This window comes from Manis javanica, chromosome 7 (assembly GCF_040802235.1).
Source record: "Manis javanica isolate MJ-LG chromosome 7, MJ_LKY, whole genome shotgun sequence".
In the NCBI taxonomy this organism is placed as follows: domain Eukaryota; kingdom Metazoa; phylum Chordata; class Mammalia; order Pholidota; family Manidae; genus Manis; species Manis javanica.
In genome coordinates this window covers 107,883,757-107,891,506 of record NC_133162.1, presented here as the reverse complement: position 1 = coordinate 107,891,506, position 7,750 = coordinate 107,883,757, and the positions used below count along the sequence as shown (strand labels likewise).

The 7,750-nt window shown below is 42.5% G+C and overlaps 1 pseudogene; it reads right to left on the bottom strand.

Moving 5' to 3' along the window:
• Positions 1-2,957: 2,957 nt before the first annotated feature.
• Positions 2,958-4,038, bottom strand: LOC118972842 (ras-related protein Rab-40C pseudogene; annotated as a pseudogene).
• Between the last annotated feature and the right edge of the window lie 3,712 nt (positions 4,039-7,750).

Genomic DNA, 7,750 nt, shown 5'->3' with positions numbered 1-7,750 from the left:
AATATCACAAGGACCAGATGATCCACAGGGAGAAGGTGAGGGGAAGAGTAGGGTGAGAGGATGGCAGGAAGCAAGGATGACTGGCAGATTTCTGTCTGGGTTGCCAGCTAGTCACCCACCCATCACATCCAAACACGCACATTTGTCTGGGACTGTGCTGATTAATGTCTGTAGTTCATCCTTTTATTCTCCAGTGTGTCATAGTTTGGCAGATAAATTTCTTCACCTTAGTAGAAGGATGAATGGAAATCATATTGAGAATTCTAAGAAGGAGGTATGTTGGAGATTTTTTATTATATTTGAGATGCCTGGGGTATGATTGTATTTATTCTCTTTCAACCTTTGTTCAAACATCCCTTTCCCAATGGGGTTCCCTTGAACATCTAATTTAATCCTCAACCTTCCCACTTGACCTGTCCCTCAACCCCCTTACCTTGCTCTTAGATTTCCTTTAATCTTAGCCATTAACACCTTCCATCATACTATATAATTAGCCTCGTGTGTTAATTGACCATTGCCTGTCATCTGCTATGATGGGAGCTCCTTGAGGATAAGGGTCTTGGTCTCTTCTGTTCACTGATGTATTCCAAGTACCTAAAATAGTGCCTGCTATTTAATAGGTGATCAATAAACATTTTTGAATGCATGAATGGCTGAACTGAAAGAACTCAACACATGTGTATAGAGTGACTACTCTTCTTTGACTTCATGTGTCCATCCTAGTCAGAGATGTTCAGCAGATTCTAGAATGTTCAATAGAAAGTAAATGCACCTGATTCTGAGGCTTAAGAGATGGTCTGGTCTAGAGTTATAAAAGTGTGTATCAGAAGTAAGAAGATCATGTTTGAGCTGTGGCATAATTAATACCCCTTAGTGAAATCATTTAAGTGACAAGAAGAGGGCTCAGGACTAAGCCTAGAAATTAACAACAATTAGGGGAAGGTGTGGGAAGAGAAATTCCGATGGAAAACAAGTAGAAATAGGCACTGAAATAAGCAGATTCAAGAGAGAGTAGTGTCATGGAGGCCAAGGGGGATTAAAAAGAATTTTGAAAGGAGGGAGTTGTGGAAAGTATGAAATAAATCTGCTATTCAAATTAAAGCCAGAATTGCCATCAAATTTATTAGAAAGATAGTTGTTGTGGAATAAATTATGTGCCCCTAAAATTCACATGTTAAAAGCTTAACCCCAAATGTGACTATAGTTGGGAATGGGGTCTTTAAAGAGGTAGAGTTAAATAAGCTCATAAAGGGTGGGGGGTGGGGGCTAATTCGGTACTAGTGGCCTCTTTATAAAAAAAAGGAGACACCCTGGTTGCACCTGCCTGGAGGAAAAGCCATGTGCGACACAGAGAAGGAGGCTGGAAAGAGGCTTCAAGAGAAACCAACCCTGCTGACATTTTTCTTGGACTTCCAGTCTCCAGAACTGTGAGAAAATAAATTTCTGTTGTTTGAGTCACCTAGTCTGCAGTATTTTGTTTTGGAAGCCTTACCAGACTGATACAATAGGCATTACTGACACTGGAATAATAACATTTTCACTAGGGAAAAGTGATATCATAGAGGATTAGGGTAGGGAGTGAAAAAGTGGGGGCCAGGGGGCATGGTGATTTCTATAGAATTGTTGAAATGTGGGAGGAGAGAATAGCCCAGGAGTTGGGCTGTGTTAAAACCCTAGGAGAACACTATTAGAATGTGGTTACCATAATTTTCCAAGAGACAAGCTGATCATCTCAACACTGTAATATGCATAATTATGCATGTTGATTAGAGCATATTTCTTTGTTTTGTAACTGAAGGAAATCTTGGGAGAGTTTTTAATTTGAACCAGGCAGGAGAATCTTACAAGGACATTTGCAATGAAGTTGGCATTCTTGGGTGTGATTTTAGGCTCACTAAATTAGCTGGACCTCCCAATCTAAATTATGTCATGTTGATGCTATGCAACAGCTATAGAAAGTTGTGGGTTGTTTGATGTTATTCTTAAATGCACTTATATGTTTTTTTTTCTCAGAGTTTATCACTGACAATATAAAGTCAGAACTGTGTTTTTCTTTCTAGAGGGCATAGTTTACTCTTGTTAATAGAATTCCCTGAATTAGCACATTATACTTTTCAAAGTGAGTTTGCATTCATTGTGTCCTAATTCTTCTCTCCTTCTCAGGGAATTTTCTCCTGCAGTCACTCTACATCTTCCCTGCACCACCAAATTCCCCATAAAAATACAAATGCATTGCTAGTCTCCAAAATTAAAAAAGATATATAATAAATCACACCTTTTACCCACTTTATGGGGAGATTTAGTCCTTCATTCTCTTACTTTCTCTATAAAACTCACTTCTTAGATGGTCTCACCCTGATTTTGTGGCTATACCAATCATCTCTAATGTGATGACTCTTCAACATTTCCTCTGGGCTTCAGTCCAGTAAATACATGCTCTGAAAATTAACACATTAAAAAAAAGTAAGCATCTTGATTCTCAACTCATCTCTAACCCAACTCTTAACATTAATATTCTTTGTCTGAATAAACAGCTTAATTCACCCAGGTGATCAGGCCAAAACTTAGCAGTCATCCTTGAAACTTTTCTTTTTCCCAATCCATCATACACGGTGTGTTTGCTCAACCTTAAAATAAGATACCAATTAAAAACAAAGCAAACAACAATAAAATGATCCCCCACAGTGCTCATAAAGGGCGGTGCCGTGGTGGGGGTCTGTAATTGCTGCGCATAGGTTGGGAAGGATTCCCTTGCTCCGTGTGTCCCCACTGGCCCCTACACAGCTCCCACAGCCCCAGGTGAAGTATACGTGAACAAGGAAAGATTCAAGCTATGAAGGAGAACTCCTTCCTGTCTTTGCCTCAAGTCCCTTCCCTCTCCAAATGTCCCAACCTTGTCCCCAGAGCTGACGTGGGCTCACCACTTAGCTGCATCAAGGCTTCCCTGCTGAGGCCCTTTAAAAATGTACAAAAGGGGTGAACCATCTTTTATATAAATAGGAAAAGCTATCATGCCCTCCCATGTCCCTCAGGCCTGACCCTGGGAGGCCAGGCTTGGCAGGATGGAACACCTCCTGGTTGCTTCCCAGGGCATGGTGGGGTCCCGGGCTGCCTCTGCCAGGGTCTCCCCGCAGCACAGGCAGCCTAGACCTCTGTGGAGCTGTTCTGTCTGAGACCACCAAGCCTACTAGGTGCGTCCTCATGCTTTCCAGGAGGGACTGTGTGACCAGTCTTTCCTGTGTACAACAGCCTGCAGGAGTGTTCCCCAAGCGGGAGCCCCCTAGAGCGCACCTAGACATGGCTGTGCCCAGACGGAGTTGGCCCTCTTGGGGCAGTTGCCCTTGCTGCCACTGTCTCCAGCCCCACTGCCAGCGAGGAGGAGTGCCGTGCATCGTGAACACAGTTTTCCACTGAGAAGAACTTGAGGTGACAGGCAGCAGGGGCTTGTGCATGAGGTGCAGGACGTTGCAGGAGAAGATGGCTCAGCACCATTGGTCCTGCAGGCTGAACACTCAATTGGGCCTCCAGATCTTCCCCAGGACATGTTGCCTCAGCAGGATATGGGACAGCTGGTGAAAAACTCGCAGAAGCTGAAGCTGCACAGTGGGTGGACCTTGAATAAGGTGCGGCAGTTCTCTGCCCAGGCACACGCCTGCTCTGTTGGACCTGCCACTGGAATGCCAGGTGCAGCCTGTTCCCGGGCTGGATCCCGGGACCACGTGCAAGCTCGTGGATTTCCTTGATACAAGAGTCAGTGAGGGGGGATGGTGTCGTCATACACCAAGAGGATACCCTGTGAGCCCTTGGAGTAGGACCTGAAGGTGGTGCAGAACATAATCCAGAGCTACTGCTTGACCCACAGGCAGACTCACAGGGTGGTGAGCATCTTGAAGTCAATCCGGTTGCTATAGGCATAAGGGGACTAAGCTGCGCCTTACTGCAGGCTCTCCAGGACCTCGCTCTTGATTTCATCGCTGTTGCCCCCAGCAGGAACTTGAGCGGGTAAGAGCCCTTGACTGGGCTTCCCTGGGGTCCCATCCTTGGTGTCACATGCATGCAGGCGGCACTCGCACACCCCAGGCACCTCCGGGGAGAGGCCGCCTACTGTACACCCGGAGCCCTCAGACCAACCTGCTTCAGGACAGCTGTCGAGGGCGTGCTGCTCCCTGCAAGCCCTCACCCAAGCCTGAGGTTCTAGCCTTTGCTAATACCACTAGCATGGCTTTCACGAACAACTGAATTAGCCTCTTAACCTGTATTCTTGCTTCGGCTCTCGCTTCTGTAAATACATTCTCCATATAACAGCTGAGATGGTATTTACAAGTATAAATCATATCTAGCCACTCTGATGGTAGTCTTTAGTGTTACCCACAGACCACACTAATCTCTGCCCCTCTAGATAAATGCAGGAATTGCATTTACCTGGCTTATTTTTTTTTTTTCCTTCAAAAGTGCTAGTGCATCACAAACCAAACCAAAATAGCCGTCAGGCTGACTTGGGAGGCTTCTTGTGGGTGGGTGAGGTCATGTAGCTTATTCAGGCCAATAATTTCTAAGCAAAAATAATACTTGCATTAACTGAGTTGAAGCATTTAATTGCTGATTTGAGACCCTCCAGAATCCACCCATTGCAGCAGAGACTGTGGTATGTTCCAAATAGCAGTGGCTCCATTAGCCTGGGGGTTCGAGTCAGGATAACACTGAATCCCTAGCCATCCCATGATGGCCACAGTGCAGTCAAGAGGAAAGTCTATATTGTTTTGACCTACTGAGATTTTCTTTTTGTTACTACAGCACAACCTCCCTGTCTTGATTGATATTTTCTGATGCTTGAAACTTACTCTATGTGGATGGAGTTCCACACATAATTTGAATAAAATACAAATCTCTTACTATGGTCTAAATTATTGTAATGCCAAAATCAGGAAAAAGCCTGTAAGACTTTTTCCCTGCCTAGATTCGTGATTCTTGTACTCTAGACAAACTGCCCTTGGTGTTTTTCCTACCTGCAAAGCCCACTTCTTAGGCTTTAGCACTTACTGTTCTCTGTGCCTCGCACATTCTCTCCTCAGATCTTACATGGCAGACTCCATCACTTCATTTGGTGTTCTCATCAATGTCATTCACTTTCTTTCTTTAAAATCTGTTGTCCACCTCCCAACCCATATTTATTGATGTTTTCAACTTCCCTATTAGATAGAGTAGACCAGGTTATGCTGAAGTAACTAAAAACACCAACACTTCAAAAGTTTATCACAACAAAAATGTATTTCTTGTTCTTACTACGTGTCTAGTCAGCAGTGATCTCTGCTCATTGCAGCAAGTAAGGATCCAGGTTAATGGAAGCTTCATTTTATCATAACCTTCCAAGATCCCTGTGGCATAAAGATGGGAGCCAGACAGGGTCTGGCAAAATTCATTAAATTCACTATCCCAGGAGTTACACATGCTATTTCAACTAATCATTGGTTGAATGGCCTGCCTCAACCACAGACAGTTCAGATGTTTCCCTGGAGGAGAGCAGAATTTTCAATGTCTTTACAGAAGAAAGAAGAATCAGATTATTAGGAAAACTACTGTAGTGACTATCAAAGCTGCTATACTGATTTTCTGCTGCTGCATGTAACAAATTGCTACTGAGCTACCTAAAACAACTTTCTTTTATTAGCTCATAGTTCTATAGGTCAGAAGTTTGAGTGGGCTTAATTTTGTTCTCTACTCAAAATTATTGTAATGCCAAAATCAATACTAGGCTGGGCTCTTGTCTGGAGAAAAATCCATTCCTAAGCTTATTGAGGTTTGTTGATAGAGTTCAGTTCCTGGTGGCTGTAGGACTGAAGCCCCTGTTCCTTCCTGGCTACCCTCTGCTCCTGGTGACCACGGGTGTTCTTCTCACATGGCTTCCCTCATCTTCAATCAGCAACAGAACACCAAATTCTTCTCATTCTCCTCTTATATCTACTAAGGCCTGACTATCCTTTCTGTTTCCCTCAGGAAACATTGTCTTCATCCTATTTTTTTTTTTTTTTGCAACTCTTACTATTCCCTGCTTTCTCTTCTCTTGCTATCTAAAGGTCATCTTGTTTAAGCCTCCTTTCTCCCATCTCTGCATCTCTTTGTAAGGCCAGTCTCACTCTTTTCCTCTCCCACCAAATCCAGCTTTTTGTCGATGAGAATATTTCAAATATCTGACTTACTGGAACTTTCATAATACATTTGAACAAGCAATACATGTTCTCACCTCATTCTAACTCACTGGGAGGTGCATTGGTCTGTGGTGAAATAGAACTTCAAGATGAAATTTTTCGTGCACCAATCTCATTGTGCCAACTTTTCGTACCAAAAATGCAGTCATTCTTGTCTTTCTGATGCTCTGTCTAGTAGTCCTCACAGAAGACCCAGTAGTCACACAGTGACTGACTGTTCCTTTGATTACTCTTCTGTCTGTTGTTGGTCTTTCCCTCTATCATCATCTAAATTTAACCTCTCATATATACATATATACCCGTAGGTTATATAGATAAAAATATAGATATGAAAGTATATAGAAAGAAGGGACTAGGGTTACCAAAGGGGAGGGGTGTGGGAGGGCAGGTCGGGAGGGAGGGAGATGTGGATTGAGGGGCATTATGTTTAGTACACATGTGTGAGGGGTCATGCGGTAAACAGTGTAGCACAGAGAAGGCAAAGAGTGAATTTGTGGCATCTTACTACACTGATGGACAGTGACTGCAATGGGGTATGGGTGGGGACTTGATAGTATGGGTAAATGGAGTAACCACATTGATTTTTCATGTGAAACCTTTGTAAGAGTGTGTATCAATAATACCATAATAAAAAATTAGAAAAAAGAAAGTATATAGACTATATATGTATGACAGTAATGTATTGCCCTTTCTATATACTACTTCTGAAAATTTTCCAGACTAGTTTTTGCCATTCTCAATGAAATGGAAGAGTGTGGTATCTCTCTCAAGCAATCTCTAAGATAAAATACTTGCTCTTTCTTATAGTACTCCATCCGTGCAGAGCCTCATCCACGGTGTGTGTGTGTGTGTGTGTGTAGCATCTTGTCTTTCCTTCTGTGTATAAATGTTAGTTAAAATTATTTATGCCATAAGAGAATGTTACTTGTTACTTCGGTAAGCATACATGGTTTGCAAAACTTACAGAAATATACAGAGTCAGGGCTCTAGGATACTCACCCTGCAGTTGCTGAATGAAGAATATAATATTTACCTGAGAAGGAGCTCTTAAAGATATCTAATTGTACAAAGTGACATTTAGAGATGATCGGATTAGAAGTGTGTGCTCCCTATTCTTTTCTAAGTATCTGGACCCTCATACTCTGCTTTTCCCATGGACTGTCAAGCAACTTTTGCTGCGGAGACCTACTTACATATTTCCTTTCCTCAGCAGGTGCTGCCATATGAGTCACTAAATTGTGCTTTGATATCATGTCTTTGACTTTTATCAAAGGCCTTTCTAAGGACTGTCACATAATTCTTCTGCATTTGATGTGAAATATTTACTTTTAGATCAAATATGCTCCTTTGCAATGCAGGAAATCTCTTTCCAAGTATGATATGAAGAAAAATTTTGTTCCCTTGAGGAGTATCTTAAGGAACAAAGTATCTTAAGACCTCACCACATGCTCCTCTGTATATTGGCTGCAGAGAAACTTTGTGGGTTTTGTGTTCAATTCCAGAAGTTGTGTTGTTCTCGATTCTTAGAATATTGCTTTTATTCT